This window comes from Nycticebus coucang, chromosome 11 (genome assembly GCF_027406575.1).
Source record: "Nycticebus coucang isolate mNycCou1 chromosome 11, mNycCou1.pri, whole genome shotgun sequence".
NCBI classification, from domain to species: Eukaryota; Metazoa; Chordata; class Mammalia; order Primates; family Lorisidae; genus Nycticebus; species Nycticebus coucang.
Genome location: NC_069790.1, coordinates 58,600,321 through 58,617,509, shown reverse-complemented (window position 1 = coordinate 58,617,509; position 17,189 = coordinate 58,600,321).

Sequence of the window (17,189 nt, the reverse complement as noted above, 5' to 3'; positions counted from 1 at the left end):
GAGGTTCATTGAAGGGACAAGAAATCAGGTTACACAGATTGCATTTGTTAGGTATAGTCCCTCTTACAATCATGCCTTGCTCCCACAAGGTGTATCACACACCGAGGCCCCACCCCCCTCCCTCCTTTCTTCTCTCTGCTCTTCCTTTCTCCCACCTCCTTCCTCCTTCTTTCTCTCTCTGCTCTGCCCTTCCCCCACCCCCCACCATGTCATTCATTGTCCTCATATCAAAATTGAATAGATAGGATTCATGCTTCTCCGTTCTTGTGATGCTTTACCAAATATAATGTGTTCCACTTCCATCCAGGTTAATACAAAGGCTGTGAAGGCTCCATTTTTTTTAAATCACTGAATAGTATGCCATGCTGTACATATACCACTGATTGTTAATCCATTCTTGGGTTGGGGGGCATTTAGGCTGTTTCCACATTTTGGCGATTGTAAATTGAGCTGTAATAAACAGTCTAGTGCTAGTGTCCTTATGATAAAAGGATTTTTTCCCTTCTGGGTAGATGGGAAAAAATGCCCAGTAATGGGATTGCAGGATCAAATGGGAGGTCTAGCTTGAGTTCTTTGAGGGTTCTACATACTTCCTTCCAAAAAGGTTGAATTAGTTTGCAGTCCCACCAGCAGTGTAAAAGTGTTCCTTTCTCTCCACATCCACGCCAGAGTTTTGAGATTCTGTGATGTGGGCCATTCTCTCTGGGGTTAGATGATATCTCAGGGTGGTTTTGATTTGCATTTCCTAATAATTAGGGATGATGAGCATTTTTTCATATGTTTGCTAGCCATTTGTCTGTCTTCTTTAGAGAAAATTCTGTTCATCTCTTTTCCCCATTGATAAATGTGATTGTTGGCTTTTTCCTTTTTCTTTTTTTCTTTTTGTTGTTGTTGGCTTTTCTCATGTGGATTAATTTGAATTATCTATAGATCCTAGTTATCAAGCTTTTGTCTGATTCAAAATATGCAAAATAACCTTTCCCATTGGGTGGGTTGTCTATTTGCTTTGGTTGTTGTCTCCTTGGCTGTACAGAAGCTTTTCAGTTTAATTGAATCCCATTTGTTTATTTTTGTTATTGTTGCAACTGCCACGGCAGTCTTCTTCATGAAGTCTTTCCCCAGACCAATATCTCCAGCCAGTGTTTTTCCTATACTTTCTTTGAGGATTTTTATCATTTCATGCCTTAAATTTAAGTCCTTTATCCATCTTGAATCAATTTTTGCAAGTGGAGAAAGGTGTGGGTCCAGTTCCAGTCTTTTACATGTGGATATCCAGTTCTCCCAGCACCATTTATTGAATAGGAGTCTTTCCCCCAGTGTATGTTCTTGCTTGGTTTATTGAAGATTGGGTGGTTGTGAGATGTTAGTTTCATTCCTGGTTTTCTATTTAATTCCAAATATCCATGTCTCTATTTTTGTGCCAGTACCATGCTGTCTTGACTACTATGGCTTTGTAGTACAGCCTAAAATCTGGTATGCTGATGCCCCCAACTTTGTTTTTGTTACTAAGAACTGCCTTAGCTATATGGGTTTTTTTCTGGTTCCATATAAAACGCAGAATCATTTTTTCCAAGTCTTGAAAATAGGATGTTGGTATTTTAATAGGGATGGCATTGAATCTGTAGATTGTTCTGTGAAGTATAAACATTTTAACAATGTTGATTCTTCCTAGCCTTGAGCATGATATATTCTTCCATTTGTTTTGTTTGTTTGTTTGTTTTTTGCTGTTTTTGGCCGGGGCTGGGTTTGAACCCGCCACCTCTGAGATAAGGGGCCGGTGCCCTACTCCTTTGAGCCACAGGCGCTGCCCATATACTTCCATTTGTTAATATCTTCTGCTATTTCCTTTCTCAGGGTTTCATAATTTTCTTTATAGAGTCCTTCACCTCTTTTGTTAGGTATATTCCTACATATTTCATTTTCTTTGAAGCTGTGGTGAAGGGAGTTGTTTCCTTAACTAGCCTCTCATCTTGGCTGTTATTGTCCTATATAAAGGCTACTGACTTGTGGATATTGATTTTATATCCTGAGACATTACTGTATGTTTTGATGACTTCCAGGTGTCTTGTGGTTGAGTCGTTGGGGTTCTCTAAGTATAAGATCATGTCATCAGCAAAGAGGGAGATTTTGACCTCCTCTGCTCCCATTGGATGCCCTTTATTTCCTTGTCTTGCCTAATCATATTGGCTGGAACTTCCAGCACTATGTTGAATAGTAACGGTGACAGAGGACAACCTTGTCTGATTCCAGTTCTAAGTGGAAAAGTTTTCAGTTTTACTCCATTCAGTAAAATATTAGCTGTGGGTTTATCATAGATAGCTTCGATCAGTTTAAGAAATGTGCCACCTTTGCCTGTACTCCTCAGTGTTCTAATAAGAAAAGGATGCTGGATTTTATCAAATGCTTTTTCTGCATCTATTGAGAGGATCATATGGTCTTTCTTTTCACTTCTATTAATATGGTGAATAACGTTTACGGACTTGCATATGTTAAACCAAACTTGCATCCCTGGAATGAAACCTGCTTGATCATGATGTATGACTTTTTTGATGATAAGCTGTAATCTATTGGCTAGGATTTTGTTGAGAATTTTTGCATCTATATTCATTAGTGAAATTGGTCTGAAATTCTTTTTAATTGGGCCTTTTCCTGGTTTTGGTATCAGGGTGATATTTGCTTCATAGAATGTGTTGGGGAAGATTCCTTCCTCCTAAATTTTTTGGAATAATTTTTGCAGTAAGGGAATAAGCTCTTCTTTGAAGATTTGATAGAATTCTGGTGTGAAGCCATCAGAACCAGAGCATTTTTTTTTTTTTTTGTAGAGACAGAGTCTCACTGTACCGCCCTCGGGTAGAGTGCCGTGGCGTCACACGGTTCACAGCAACCTCTAACTCTTGGGCTTACGTGATTCTCTTGCCTCAGCCTCCCAAGCAGCTGGGACTACAGGCGCCCGCCACAACGCCCGGCTATTTTTTTGTTGCAGTTTTGGCCGGGGCTGGGTTTGAACCCGCCACCCTCAGCATATGGGGCCGGCGCCCTACTCACTGAGCCACAGGCGCCGCCCAACCAGAGCATTTTTTTTTGTTGGGAGATTTTTTTATTGTTTCTTCGATCTGTTCAGGAGCTCTATTTCATCTGGGCTAAGTCAAGGGAGAGGGTGTGATTCCAAATATTGATCCATTTCCTTCACATTGTCAAATCTCTGGGCATAGAGTTTCTGGTAGTATTCAGAGTTATTCATCAGTTATTTCCCCTTTGTCATTTCTGATTGAGGTTACTACAGATTTCACTTTTTTATTTCTAGTTAGTCTGGCCAAAGGTTTATCTATTTTATTTATTTTTTCAAAAAATCAACTCTTTGTTTCATTAATTTTCTGAACGATTCTTTTGATTTCAATTTCATTAATCTCTGATTTAATATTGGATATTTCTTTTCTTCTGCTGGATTTAGGCTCAGATTGTTCTTCTTTTTCCAATTCCATAAGATGGCTTGTGAGTTTGTTGATGTGCTCTCTTTCTGTTTTTCGAATGTAGGCATCTAAAGTGATAAATTTTCCTCTCAGGACTGCTTTTGCCATATCCCACAGGTTTTGGTAGCTGTGTCTTCATTGTTGTTATGCTCAAGTTAATAATTTTCTTTTTTATTTATTCCTGCACCCAACTGTCATTCAGCATAAGGTTGTTTAATTTCCATGCCTTTGTGTGGGGTTGAACGTTTTGTTGGCTTTCCACTTTTAGTGCCTTGTGGTCTGAGAAGATACAAGGTAAAATTTCAATTCTTTTGATTCTGTTGAGGTTTGTTTTGTGTCCTAGCATATGACCAATTTTGGAGAATGTTCCATGGGGCATGAGAAGAATGTATATTTTTTTATCTTTGGGGTGGAGTGTTCTATATACGTCTACCAGGCACAGTTGTTCTAGGGTCTCATTTAAGACCCTTATATCTGTGTTTAATTTCTGTTTAGAGGATCTGTCCAGCTCTGTGAGAGGAGTGTTAAAGTTCCCTGTTATCATGGTGTTATAGGATATCATATTGCTCAGACTAAGTAAGGTCTGTTTCAAGAATCTGGCAATAAAGATATTTGCACCAGATTGTTCATTGCAGCTCAATTCATAATTGCCAAGTCATGGAAGAAGCCCAAGTGCCCATAGACTCATGAATGGATTAATAAATTGTGGTATATGTATACCATGGAATACTCTGCAGCATTAAAAAAAATGAAGACTTTACCTTTTTTATGTTTACATGGATGGAGTTGGAAAATATTCTTCTTAGTAAAGTATCTCAGGAATGGAAAAAAAATATCCAGTGTACTCAGTACTACTGTGAAACCAATTTATAATTACTCACACTTGCATATGAAAAATGAAACACAGAAAAGAAATAGAAAAATAAAAATAAAAATAAAAAAAGAAAAATGAAACACAACTATAGCCTAGGATGAAGGAGGGAAGGGACAGGAGTGGGGAGGAGGATGGGTAATAGAGGGAGGGTTAGTAGGGGGACCATACCTGTGGAACACATTGCAAGTACAAGTTGGATCTATCAGGTGTAGAACACAAATGTCTTAATGCTATAATTGGGTAAATAGGGTGAAAGCTATGTTGATTAGCTGGTTGTAAGCACTCCAATTTGTACAAACAATCAACTCATTGAATCCCATAATGGGATAAATGTATTTATCATCTATGTACAAATGACTTAATAAAAATAAAATAAAATAAAATAAAAATGTTTAAAATTTTCAAAAAAAAGAATCTGGGAGCATTTGAATTGGGTACATAAATATTTAGAATTGAAATGTCTTCTTGTTTTATTTTTCTCTTGACCAATATGAAGTGACCATCTTTGTCTTTTTATTTTTTGAGACAGAGCCTCAAGCTGTCGCCCTGGGTAGAGTGCTGTGGCATCACAGCTCACAGCAACCTCCAACTCCTGGGCTCAAGCTATTCTCCTGCTTCCACCTCCCAAGTAACTGGGACTGCAGACACCTGCCACAACGCCCAGCTATTTCTTTTTTTTTTTTGGTTGCAGCTGTCATTGTTTGGTGACCCGGGCTGGATTCAACCCGCCAGCTCAGGTGTATGTGGCTGGCGCCTTAGCCGCTTGAGCCACAGGCAATGAGCCTCTTTTTTGACTTTAGTTGCTTTAAATCCACATGTATCTGAAAATAAGAGTACAACCCCTCTTTTCTTCTGGATTCCATTTACCTGGCCCTGCTGGAAGAGCTTAGTATCTGTGTTTGGTTTCTTCCCAATTGGCCATTTGTATTACTGACAAAAATCCTTGTTCCTGAAGCAAAAAAAGAATGATATATCAGGGCAGTGCATGTGGCTCAAAGGAGTAGGGCGCTGGCCCCATATGCCGGAGGTGGTGGGTTCAAACCCAGCCCCTGCCAAAAAACTGCAAAAAAAATTAAAAAAAGAATGATATACCATGTAAAGTTTAAATATGTGGGAAGCCAAAGGCAGTGACAGATTAAGAGATTCCAGGGTGGCACCTGTGGCTCAGTCGGTAAGGCGCCAGTCCCATATACCGAGGGTGGTGGGTTCAAACCTGGCCCCAGCTGAACTGCAACCAGAAAAAAAAAAAATAAAAAAAATATGTTTAAAAAAAAAAGAGATTCCAGATGCTGATTTCAATTCAGCAGAATAGATTCAATTCAGCCACAGAATAGTAATTGGCTCAGGAAGCAACAGATAAAAGATCTCATCTTCTGAAACTGGACATCACAGATCAGGGTGAGAAGACTCCAGGCATCTCTGGCTGATGGGATCTCCCAGAAACATCCCTTTGGGGACACAGAGTGAAAGTGAGAGACTTCTGACCTTCATGAGGAGAACTGGACTCAATGAAATCTTAGGCCAGAGGCACAGTAACTTAAAGATCAAGAGGAAGTGAAAGGAAAATCAGGGCAAGGAAACAGATAAAAGAAAACACTCATGAGAAAGAATCAGCAGAAAAATCCTGGCAACATGAAAAACCAGTCCAGAGCAACCCTGCCAAGGGACTATGAGGTAGCTACTGCAGAGGATTCCACCTATAAAGAAATGTTAGAAATGACAGAAGGGGAATTTAAAATACAGATGATGAAAACAATGAAGGAAATGAAGGAAACAATGAAGCAAATTGCTGACAAAGTGGAAAATAACCAAAAGGAAATACAAAAACAGAATCAAAAAAGAGATGAACGATATGAAGAATATAGAAAGGCTATAGCAGAGCTGAAGGAATTGAAGCAGTCAATTAGGGAACTTAACGATGCAATAGAAAGTATCAGCAACAGATTAGATCAAGCAGAAGAAAGAATCTCAGAGGTAGAGGACAAATCTCTTGAGATATCTCAGATAGTTAAAGAGGTAGAAAAGAAAAGAGAGAAAGCAGAACATTTACTGACAGAATTATGGGACTTTGTGAAGCATTAAAACATTCAAGTTATAGGCATCCCAGAATGGGAAGAAGAATACCCCAGAGGAATGGAAGCCATACTAGAGAATATTATAAATGAAAATTTCCCAAATATCACCAAAGATTCTGACACACTCCTTTAAGAGGGATATGGGACCCCAGGTCACCTCAACTCACACAGAGTTTCTCCAAGACACATAGTGATGATCCTGTCCAAAGTCAAGACAAAGAAAAAGATTTTGCAAGCTGCCAGGAGTAAGCACCAATGGACCTACAGGGGCAAATCAGGATGACTGCAGACTTCTCTAAGGAAACTTTTCAAGCCAGAAGACAATGGTCATCTACCTTTAATCTACTTAACCAGAACAATTTCCAGTCCAGAATTCTATACCCTGATAAGCTAAACTTTAAAATTGATGGAGAAATAAAATCTTTTACTGATATATAAACATTGAGGAAATTTGCCACAACAAGACCAGCTCTACAAGAAATACCTCAACCTGTTCTACACACTGACCATCACAATGGACCACCAGCAAAGTAAGCACCCAGAAATTAAAGGACAGAACCTAGCTTCCACAATGATGCAAAAGACAAAACTAAGCAATGGACTTTCACAAATAAGATGAGTAGAATGCTACCACACTAATCAATTATCTCAGTAAATGTTAATGGCTTCAATTTCCCACTGAAGAGGCACAGATTGGCTGATTGGATTAAAAAACACGACCCATCCATTTGCTGTTTGCAGGAAACACTCCTAGCCTCAAAAGACAAAAACCCTTAACTCAGAGTTAAGGGTTGGAAGACAATTTGTCACAACCATTTTCAATGAGTATTATTGTTACTATTACTACAAGAATTTACATTCATGAAACTTAGCTTTTCACTTCTCTGTGAGACTTTTCTATAAGAACATTGGAGCAAATTCAAGTGGAAACTATATTTAAATGTTATCTCACAAAAAATTAGAGTGGAGGAAACAAATTTTAAGTGTCAAAGAAATTTTATAATTGAAAATATTCTGCTACAATTTTTAAAATGTTATCTTTAAGGAATTTGTTTTCAATGTCCCAAATTCAAATTCAAGTGGAAGAACAAGAAGGGATAAAAATTTGCTCACATACATATAACTCTAATCTTTTCTTAAGCAATTACACATTTTAAGCACTTTTTTCCCTTGAAAATTGCTACTTAAAATGGTTCCTTGAAGGTCCTCAAAAAACTGAAAATAAGACTAGTACATTATCCAGCAATTCCACTATAGAGTATATATCTGAAAGAAAGGAAATCAATGTATCAAAGGCATACCTTCATTCCCATATTTATTACAGCACTACTCACAATAGCCAAAATATGGACTCATTCTAAATGCTCATCAACAGATGAAAAAAATGAGATACATAAATATATGATGGAATATTATTCACCCACAAAAAAAGAATGAAATCTTGTCATGCACAGAACTAGAGCTCATATTTTTTTTTTGAGATGGAGTCTCACTATGTTGCCCTCAGTAGAGTGCTGTGGTGTTACAGTTCACAGCAACCTCAAACTCTTGGGCTTAAGCAATTCTCTTGCCTCAGCCTCCCAAGTAGCTGAGACTCCAGGCACCCATCACAAATGCCCGGCTATTTTTTATTGCAGTTGTCTTTGTTTAGCTGGCCTGGACCAGGTTCAAACCCTTGGTGTATGTGGCTAGCACCGTAACCACTGTGCTATGGGTGCCAAGCCTGGAGGCCATACGTTAAGTGAAATAATCCTGGCACAGAAGGACAAATATTATATGTTCTCACTCATTTGTGGGAGTTGAAAAAGTATATGTCAGGTGGCACCTGTGACTCAGTGGGTAGGGCACCAGCCCTATATACTGAGGGTGGTGGATTCCAACCCGGCCCTGGCCAAACTGCAAAAACAAAAATAAAAATAGCCAGGCCTTGTGGCGGGTGCCTGTAGTCCCAGCTACTCAGGAGGCTGAGGCAAGAGAATAGCCTAAGCCCAGGAGTTGGAGGTTGCTGTGAGCTGTGAGGCCACAGCACTCTACCAGAGTGATAATGTGAGACTCTGTCTCTAAAAGAAAAAGTATATGTCATGAAAACAAAGAGTAGGATGGTGGTTACCAAAGGCAAGGAAGGGCAGTGGGGAAGAGGAAATAAAGGGGGGAAGAATATAAATGTATCTTTTACCACTAAAATATACACTTAAAAATGGTAAAGATGCCAAATTACATACATATATTTTACAGAAACAAACAAATAAACAAATTGTACCTATTCTCTTTCCAGAGTTCCTCATCCAAATTCTTGACACCAGAGGGGTAAAGCATAGGAAACGAACATTACCCCAATGGTACAAGTCAGAGCAAATTCTAGGCACAATTGTAAATTGGAAGATTATTGTCTTTGGAATTCATAACCTTCCTTTTTCTGTAGGCAGCGCCACTGAATATTGTCCTCCTTTGGGGCTTGTCTTGTTACCCTCTCTTCACTTCCCTCTACTGTCAGTCATCTAAACCAACTCTAACATGGAAGTATGAATGTTGGGTGGTAATGCGTGCTTTATCTTGTCATGTATCAACTCCTCACATTTTCTTTGATGAAAAGATAAGGAATGGCCCCTATGTAACACATGCACTGGCCCATGGTGAGGCCCATTTCCTCCTGTGCCCAGAGGCAGCCTGAGAAAGCTCAGCCTTGCCAGCTGGTCAGAATTAGCACAAGCCCTGGCTCCTAGCTGCTGTTCTTAGCCTGGGACTTAAGCCAAGTAACACTGTGCATACAGAATCAGTGAAGGGAGTGTTGAGGCCCCTGGGGGCTTTTACTTTATAATCCTTCCACTCATTTCACCTGTTGGTTTTTTTTTAAGCTGCCATGCACTATTTGTATAAGATTGCTATAGAGGACATTGATTTTATATTTTGAAATATTATATTTAAGCAGTCACTAAATAAAAAATTACCAATATATAGTACTAAGCCAATAATCACATATAGAAATCTTACACTTTAGCTTTTCTTCAAAAGTCCCTCGAAGAAACACTGATAATCCTTTAACCCACTCTTTAACGTTTATGTAGTTATCATTGTCTTTGTCAAATGCAAAAAACACTGAAAAAAAGGAAGGGACAAGTATACTGTAAGGTAATGCTATTTTATAGTTTATTAATATAAGTTTGAATAAATAGAAAAACGTTTCTTTCATATTAATGGGAACATAAGGTTTCTTCAGTCTTCATGAAAGAATCAAAACTACTAGAAATGTGGTAGGGTGCAGTGGCTTATGCCTGTAATCCTAGCTCTGTGGAATGCTGAGCATGGAGGATCACTTGAGGCCAGTCTGAGCAAGAGCAAGACTCTCATCTCTATAAAAAACGGAAAAATTAGCTAGGCATGGTGGCACAGGCTATAGTCCCAGCTACTTGGGAGGTTGAGGCAGGAGGATTGCTTGAGCCTGGAGTTTGAGGTGAACTATAATCATACATCTGAACTCTGGCCCAGAATACAGAGCAAGACTCTGTCTCAAACAAACAAACAAAAAACCAAAGAGTCATTCTCGGTGGCACCTGGAGCTCAGTGGGTAGCGGGTTCGAACCCAGCCCGGGTCTGCTAAAACGACGACAACAATAACAACAACAACAAATCGCCAGCTGTTGTGGCGGGCGCTGGTACTCCCAGCTACTTGGAAGGCTGAAGCAGGAAAATCGCCTAAGCCCAAGAGTTTGAGGTTGCTGTGAGCCGTGGCACCATAGCACTCTACTAAGGGCAACAGCTTGAGACTCTATCTCAAACAAACAAAACAAGAGTCATTCTCATTCTCTGTCTCGACAGGATCTCCCTCTGTCACCCAGGCTGGAGGGCAGTGAAGTGGTCATAGCTCACTGTAATCTCAAACAATGGGCTGAACCAATCCTGATATCTTAGCCTCCCAAGTATCTAGGACTACAGATGTGCTGCTGATTTTTTTTGTTTATTGTATAGATGAAGTCTCACTGTGTTGCCCAGGCTGGTCTAAAACTACTGTCCTCAAGGGATCTTCCCAAGGTGCTGGGATTACAGTTGTGAGTCACCATGCCTGGTCAGAAGAGAGTCATTCTTCTCCATGAGCAATGATGACCTTCATTTGTGATGTTTTGTACAGTTACTATGAGTCAAGAAACAAACTGGAGCTAATCAATGTGGTAATTTTTATTTTATAAAGAGTGACGGGAATTCTGTTCTAAAATGTCTGCACAGTACCTAAAGGTAAATTATTAAAATATATTATTTTTCTTTTTTTTTTGGCCGGGGCTGGGATTGAACCCGCCACCTCTGGCATATGGGACCAGCGCCCTACTCCTTGAGCCACAGGTGCCACCCCTAAAATACATTATTTTTAAATTACCAATGAAATCTTAGTATTATTATACAAAAATAAGTTAAAATATTTACTGTTTTGGAGATGATTGATATGTTAATTATTTGTGGTGATGATTTCATAGTTGTGTTGAAACTCATCAAAGTGTACATTTAAAAATCTACAGGGGGTGCCAAAAAAGGTGTACACATTTTAAGAAAGGGAAAATCTGTCTTAAAATTATAATACTCAATATAACGTCAATAACATGTTATCTTGTATATTACATGTTGTATCTCCTATAATTGAAGAATTCAAATGTGACTTGAGTATTACATTTTTTTTTTTTGTAGAGACAGAGTCTCACTTTATCGCCCTCGGTAGAGTGCCGTGGCATCACACAGCTCACAGCAACCTCCAATTCCTGGGCTTTTAAGCGATTCTCTTGCCTCAGCCTCCCGAGCAGCTGGGACTACAGGCGCCCGCCACAATGCCCAGCCATTTTCCGGCTGCAGTTCAGCGGGGCCAGGTTTGAACCTGCCACCCTCGGTATATGGGGCCGGCGCCTTACCGACTGAGCCACAGGCGCTGCCTGAGTATTACAATTTTAATAACAGTATTTTCCTCTTTTAAAATACGTATTTTTTTGCACCCTTTGTATTACTGAAATTAACTGGATGGATCACATTAAATAATCTCCTATTTAATTAAATTATTTATTTTTGAGACAGAGTCTCATTTTTTCATCCTCAGTAGAGAGCTGCTGGTGTCATGGCTCACAGCTACCTTTAACTCTTGGGCTCAAGCAATTCTCTCGCCTCAGCCTTCCAAATAGCTGGGCCTATAGGCACCCACCACAATGCCCAGCTATTTTCAGACAGGGAGTCTTGCTCTTGCTCAGGTTTGTCTTGAACCTGTGAGCTCAGGCAATCCACCCACCTTGGCCTCCCTGAGTGCCAGGATTACAGGTGTGAGCCACTGCGCCCAGCCCAATTTCTTATTTTAAATATATGTTCTTTGATTTTTCCAGTATAATGAGTCACTACCATTTTTATACTGACTGATACATGCTTCATTTTTAGGGAAAAAAAGAAGCCATTTGATAATTTATGTCTATAGCACGTAAAACTAAAGGCATCATGATTAAAAGTCACAGTCTGCTTATCTTTTAAAAAATAGTACTGGCTCGGTGCCTGTGGCTCAAGCGGCTAAGGCGCCAGCCACATACACCTGAGCTGGCGGGTTCGAATCCAGCCCAGGGCCCGCCAAACAACAATGACAGCTACAACCAAAAAAACAGCCAGGCGTTGTGGCGGGCGCCTATAGTCCCAGTTACTTGGGAGGCTGAGGCAAGAGAATTGCTTAAGCTCAGGAGTTGGAGGTTGCTGTGAGCTATAATGCCACAGCACTCTACCCAGGGTGACAGCTTGAGGCTCTGTCTCAAAAAAAAAAAAAAATTCTAAAAAAAACCAAAAACAAAAAAACAGTACTGCTGGCTTATTTAGTTTAGTATATTTCTCAGAGCTGAACAGCTATGAGATATGAAATTCTGAGTGAGTTTGTATTAAAAATAATCCGTACAATCAAGCCAATTATTATTTGCAGCCCTTCACTTGCCAGACTTATGCTTTTCTCATGTGGCATTGAAAAAATTCAAAGTCTTTGATGAAATTTGAATACATACATATTTGCTACACATATCTAAGACTGGCCCATTTTAGTCTCTTACGACTTCTTACCCCTATTCATCAACATATCATCAGTCATTCCAAACATGCTGTGCAGGATGGCTCGAAATGTGTTACAGTCTAGCCCAGTGTTGCCCAATCTTCCACCAATTCCTCCCACCAAGCGGTGAAAAAGTCTTATGAGACACTCTATTTCACTTTTTTTGACTGTAAAACAAAAAGACAAATACAAATTAATCATTGAGTTATTCAAGATAATTAAATATATTTTACTAAGCAGCTTACTTTGTTTCTATGAGGTCAGGTGCCCTGATGACAGATAAGAAATATGACTTGCTCCTTACACAGTGAAGGTGGGCCTCACTCAGAAGTCTGATAAGACAAGATATTACTGCTAAATTATGTCATGTAACACTCACTACCATAGATCTGTGGAGAGAAATCAGTATGGGAAAGAGGACTTGGGCCATTTTCATGGCAGAGACTTTGAACCGGGCCTTGAAGGATGCGTAATATTCATACAGGGAGGAGTATGTTGAGGGTAGTAAAGAAGTGAAGAATTCCAGGAAAAGGGGACAACATGAGTAAAGGAAAGAGGTAGAATTAGGGCTGAAATTCAACATGCTTTATTGAGAGCTCATAGGAGTTGGGAAGAAGTAAACAATAAGGCTGAAGAGGATGGGCTGATGGTAGAGGGCCACAAACGCTTGGTTGAAGAACTAACATTTATTTTAATACAGGAGTATGTTTCATAGTGTCATTTTTTTGGAACATCTGTGTGAGAATTAACCCCCTTTCTACTGCCCCATGCTTGTTAAATATTCAGATTCCCAGGATTTTTCCCCAGATCTGCTAAGTCAGAATTGCTAACAATTGGAAGAATTAGAACTTCTTTTTTTTTTTGAGACAGAGTTTCACTATGTCACCCTAGGTAGAGTGCTGTGGCGTCACTGCTCACAGCAACCTCAAACTCTTGGGCTTAAGCGATTCTCTTGCCTCAGCCTTCCTTGTAGCTGGGACTACAGGCACCCACCACAACACCCAGCTATTTTTTTTGTTGCAGTTGTCATTGTTGTTTAGCAGGCCCAGGCAGGTTCGAACCTGCCAGCCTTGGTGTCTGTGGCTGGTGCCCTAACCACTGGGAACAGCACTGAGCTGTTTTAAATTTTAAATTAAAATTTAAACAAGAGCTCAGTTCACTTTTCTATGCCCTGGGGGTTCAGAATCTTTGGGTTAAGCCATTGAAGATTTTAGACTAGGGGGACAGTAAAAATAGTTTAAGGAAATCCATTTGGCAAAACTGTATTAGAAGAAGAAAGATGGAAGCATGGATGCTGGCCTCGGAGGGTTAGGGTATAGTCTAGCAAAGTGGAAATAAGGGCAGAAACTGAGGAGGGAGCCTGAGAGGCTGCAGAAAACCAGTAAGGCTTTATGCCTCATCAGATCTGCAGCTTTGTCACATTCACAGGCCCAGCTCTCCAGACTAAGTAAAATGCTATTTTCACAAAATGCACAGGTGATTCTAATGCATTGTCATGACTAAGAACCAAGGGGTTAGACTTAGTAGGTTAGGGGTACTAGACTTAAGCCTCTGGGTTCCACATCTATTTTCTTATCCAAAACAGCTAAGAGAACTGAGACAAGTCATACAGCTTTTTTTTTTTTTCTTTTTTGAGACAGAGTCTCACTTTGTTGCCCTCGGCAGCATGCTGTGGTGTCATAGCTTACAGCAACCTGAAACTCTTGGGCTCAAGTGACCCCCTTACCTCAGACTCCCAAGAAGCTGGGACTACAGGTGCCCACCACAATGTCCAGCTATTTTCAGAGGTGGGGGGTCTCGCTCTGGCTCAGGCTGGTCTTGAACCTATGAGCTCAGGGCAATCCACCTGCCACAGCCTCCCAGAGTGTTGGGATTACAGGCATGAGCTACCACGCCTGGCCCCATTCAGCTTCTTCATACTTCAGTGTCCTCACCTATACTCACGTTTTATCCTGAATGCTCTGAGGTTCCCTTAGTCTCTAAAAGTCTTGAATCAGAGATTACTTGAAAGAGCTAGAAGAGTTAGGAGCAAAATATGGTTACTATTTTTCCTTTTTTCTTCTTTTTGCTTCCTTCCTTTTCCCCTCCCGGTTCTTTTTCTCTTTTCAGTGGGGAAGGTGGGGAGAAAGAATTACTTTAGATATTGTATTTAAGATGACTACAGATTACCAAGTGAAATAGTGCCAACATAGAAAATATGTTGCTGTGGTCCAAGCAGTGAATTGATTCCTGGGATAGTGATCGATGCAGGGGTCCTCAAACATTTTAAACAGGGGGCCAGTTCACTGTCCCTCAGACCGTTGGAGGGCCGGACTATAGTTAAAAAAATAAAAAACTATGGCCGGGCGCGGTGGCTCACGCCTGTAATCCCAGCACTGTGGGAGGCTGAGGAGGGAGAATCGCTTGAGCTCAGGAGTTCGAGACTCGCCTGAGCGACAGTGAGACCCCCGACTCGTGAAAAAATGGAAAAACCCAGCCGGGCGCCGCGGCGAGCGCCTGTAATCCCAGCGGCTTCCGGAGGCTGAGGCAGCCGGGTGCCCGCAGCCCGAGTCTGAGGTTGTGGTGAGCTACCACGCCCACCGCACTCTGCTCAGGGGCATAGGGTGGGACCCTGTCTCAACAAAAAAAAAAAAAAAAGTGAAGAAATAAAAAATAAGCAACGAAATAAAATAAAAAAGCCAAAAAAAAAAATAAAAAATAAAAAACTATGAACAAATTCCTATGCACACTGCACACATCTTATTTTGAAGTAAAAAAACAAAACAGGAACAAATACAATCACACCGCCTCATGTGGCCTGCGGGGAGTAGTTTGAGGACCCCTGATAAAGAATACATGATTATAAAGATTCTGTGAGAGTGTGGGCTGGTAGATGTGAATTTTGAGAAAACTTTCCCCTGACAAAGATTAGAATAGAAAGAAGAGAAAGTCTACTTTACCCTTCCAGATGGAAAAGGGCCAACACAGAAGGGAGAAAGGTAGGAGAGTGCTGGCAGAATCAGGTACTCAGGCTTTTTATTTTGAGGTTGTAAATGGGGTGAAGATTTAGGGCTGTGGCCAAATTAACAGGGCACTGGTAACTGTTGCTATCATATCACTCCTCTTCTTAGCAGCGGACAGGCTTATCACCATGTGACTGTGATCTCGTCAGCATTCTGACCTAAACATACAATTTGGGAAAGTGAGACCTGTAGCTTGCGCCCTCCATTGGCCATTCAGGAACTTTTCAAGGCCGTAACAACCAAGTTCTAAAAGGCAGTTTTTAGTCAATAGCTCTAAAAATTTACATTTCCTTTAGCTCTTCTCTTATGTCATGAAAGTAGAGTCCTCTCAGGTTGCCCGTCAGCATGAGAGGCAGAGGGAGACATTGAAAGCACATATGACTGATCTTAGTCCTTACTGAGAGACTATGAGTTAGATAATTTCCTGTAATTGTCCTTTTTTGGTTATTTTAGCAAGTCCACCCTTTCAGTTGCCCAATACTATTTTATGAACTGAATTAGATTGTTGTGATTCCTTGCTTAATATAATTTCACATTGTAACTATGAAGTCCAGAAATAGAATGTAAAGGTCATTTGTATTTAACCAGTAAGCATCAAGAGCCTCCCAAGAACCAGGCAATGAATACACCATGGTTCCTGTCCTCAAGGGAGTTACTTGGTCAAGAGATAATGAAAAGAAGTGCAACAAAGTATTACATAAGCACTAAAATTGATGCTGTTTGTGACCTAAAGGAAGAAATAATCAATTTGGGGGATGCAGAAAGAGATTAAAAAGGGCTCCAAAGAAGAGGTATCATTTAAGCTAAGGTTTACGGCAGAAGCAGGCAATTTACCAGAGGCGGCAGCCTGGAGGCAGGTGGGCAGGTTCTGAGGTGAAGGTGGTTTGGCGTGGCTAGCTGGCTGACCTGTACGATTCTACATACAACGGGGAGCTTACCGAAAAAAACTGGCTGCCAAGTTATTGTACTTGCATTGAAGGAAAACCATCTTGGCAGAAGACTCTTGAAACTACTTTATGAATGGGAAATCCTAATGTGGCAGCTTATTTTCCTAAAGATGATCCTACAACTAGGGGGATTTTTCTAACTTTTAACAGAGTACAGTGGAAATGAGGCTCTGTGGCTTACAAAGCTAGGTGATACAAAGGATGCAGCTGCTCTAAGGACCCAAACTAGGCAAGATTTCTTTTCTTGCTTGGAATATGAAGAATAAGAGGAAGCTCAGGTATGGGTGGATGCACTGTATGGAGTATACACATAGTGTATTAACGTGTGCCTGAAAGTAAGCCTCTTCAACTCTGGAAGAATGTTATCTGAGTAGAACCGTTAGCACCAGCAGTGGTGTGAAAATAGAAGACTGAGAAGATGTAGATCATTTGCTCTGAGAGTCAAATACCATGAAGTTGTCCAACAAAGCAGTCAAGGATTTAAGATACAATTTTCAGCCGGCAATAATCAAACCTGTTCCGCATTTTATCAATGTAGCTCACATTTCATTATACCTAAAGACCTTGTGCATGTGGTGAAGAAACCAATGTTAAAGATATTTGAGAAATCATGTGTCATTGATGTGAATGGTTTGAGATACTGGAGATTGGCCTATGCTTTATTTGGAATAATTTTTAATGCTAATTTTGATAATTTAATAACATTCAGTTTATAAAACATTTTAGAGTAACTTTAGACTTAGGTAAGAGATGCAAAGACAGTACAAAGAGT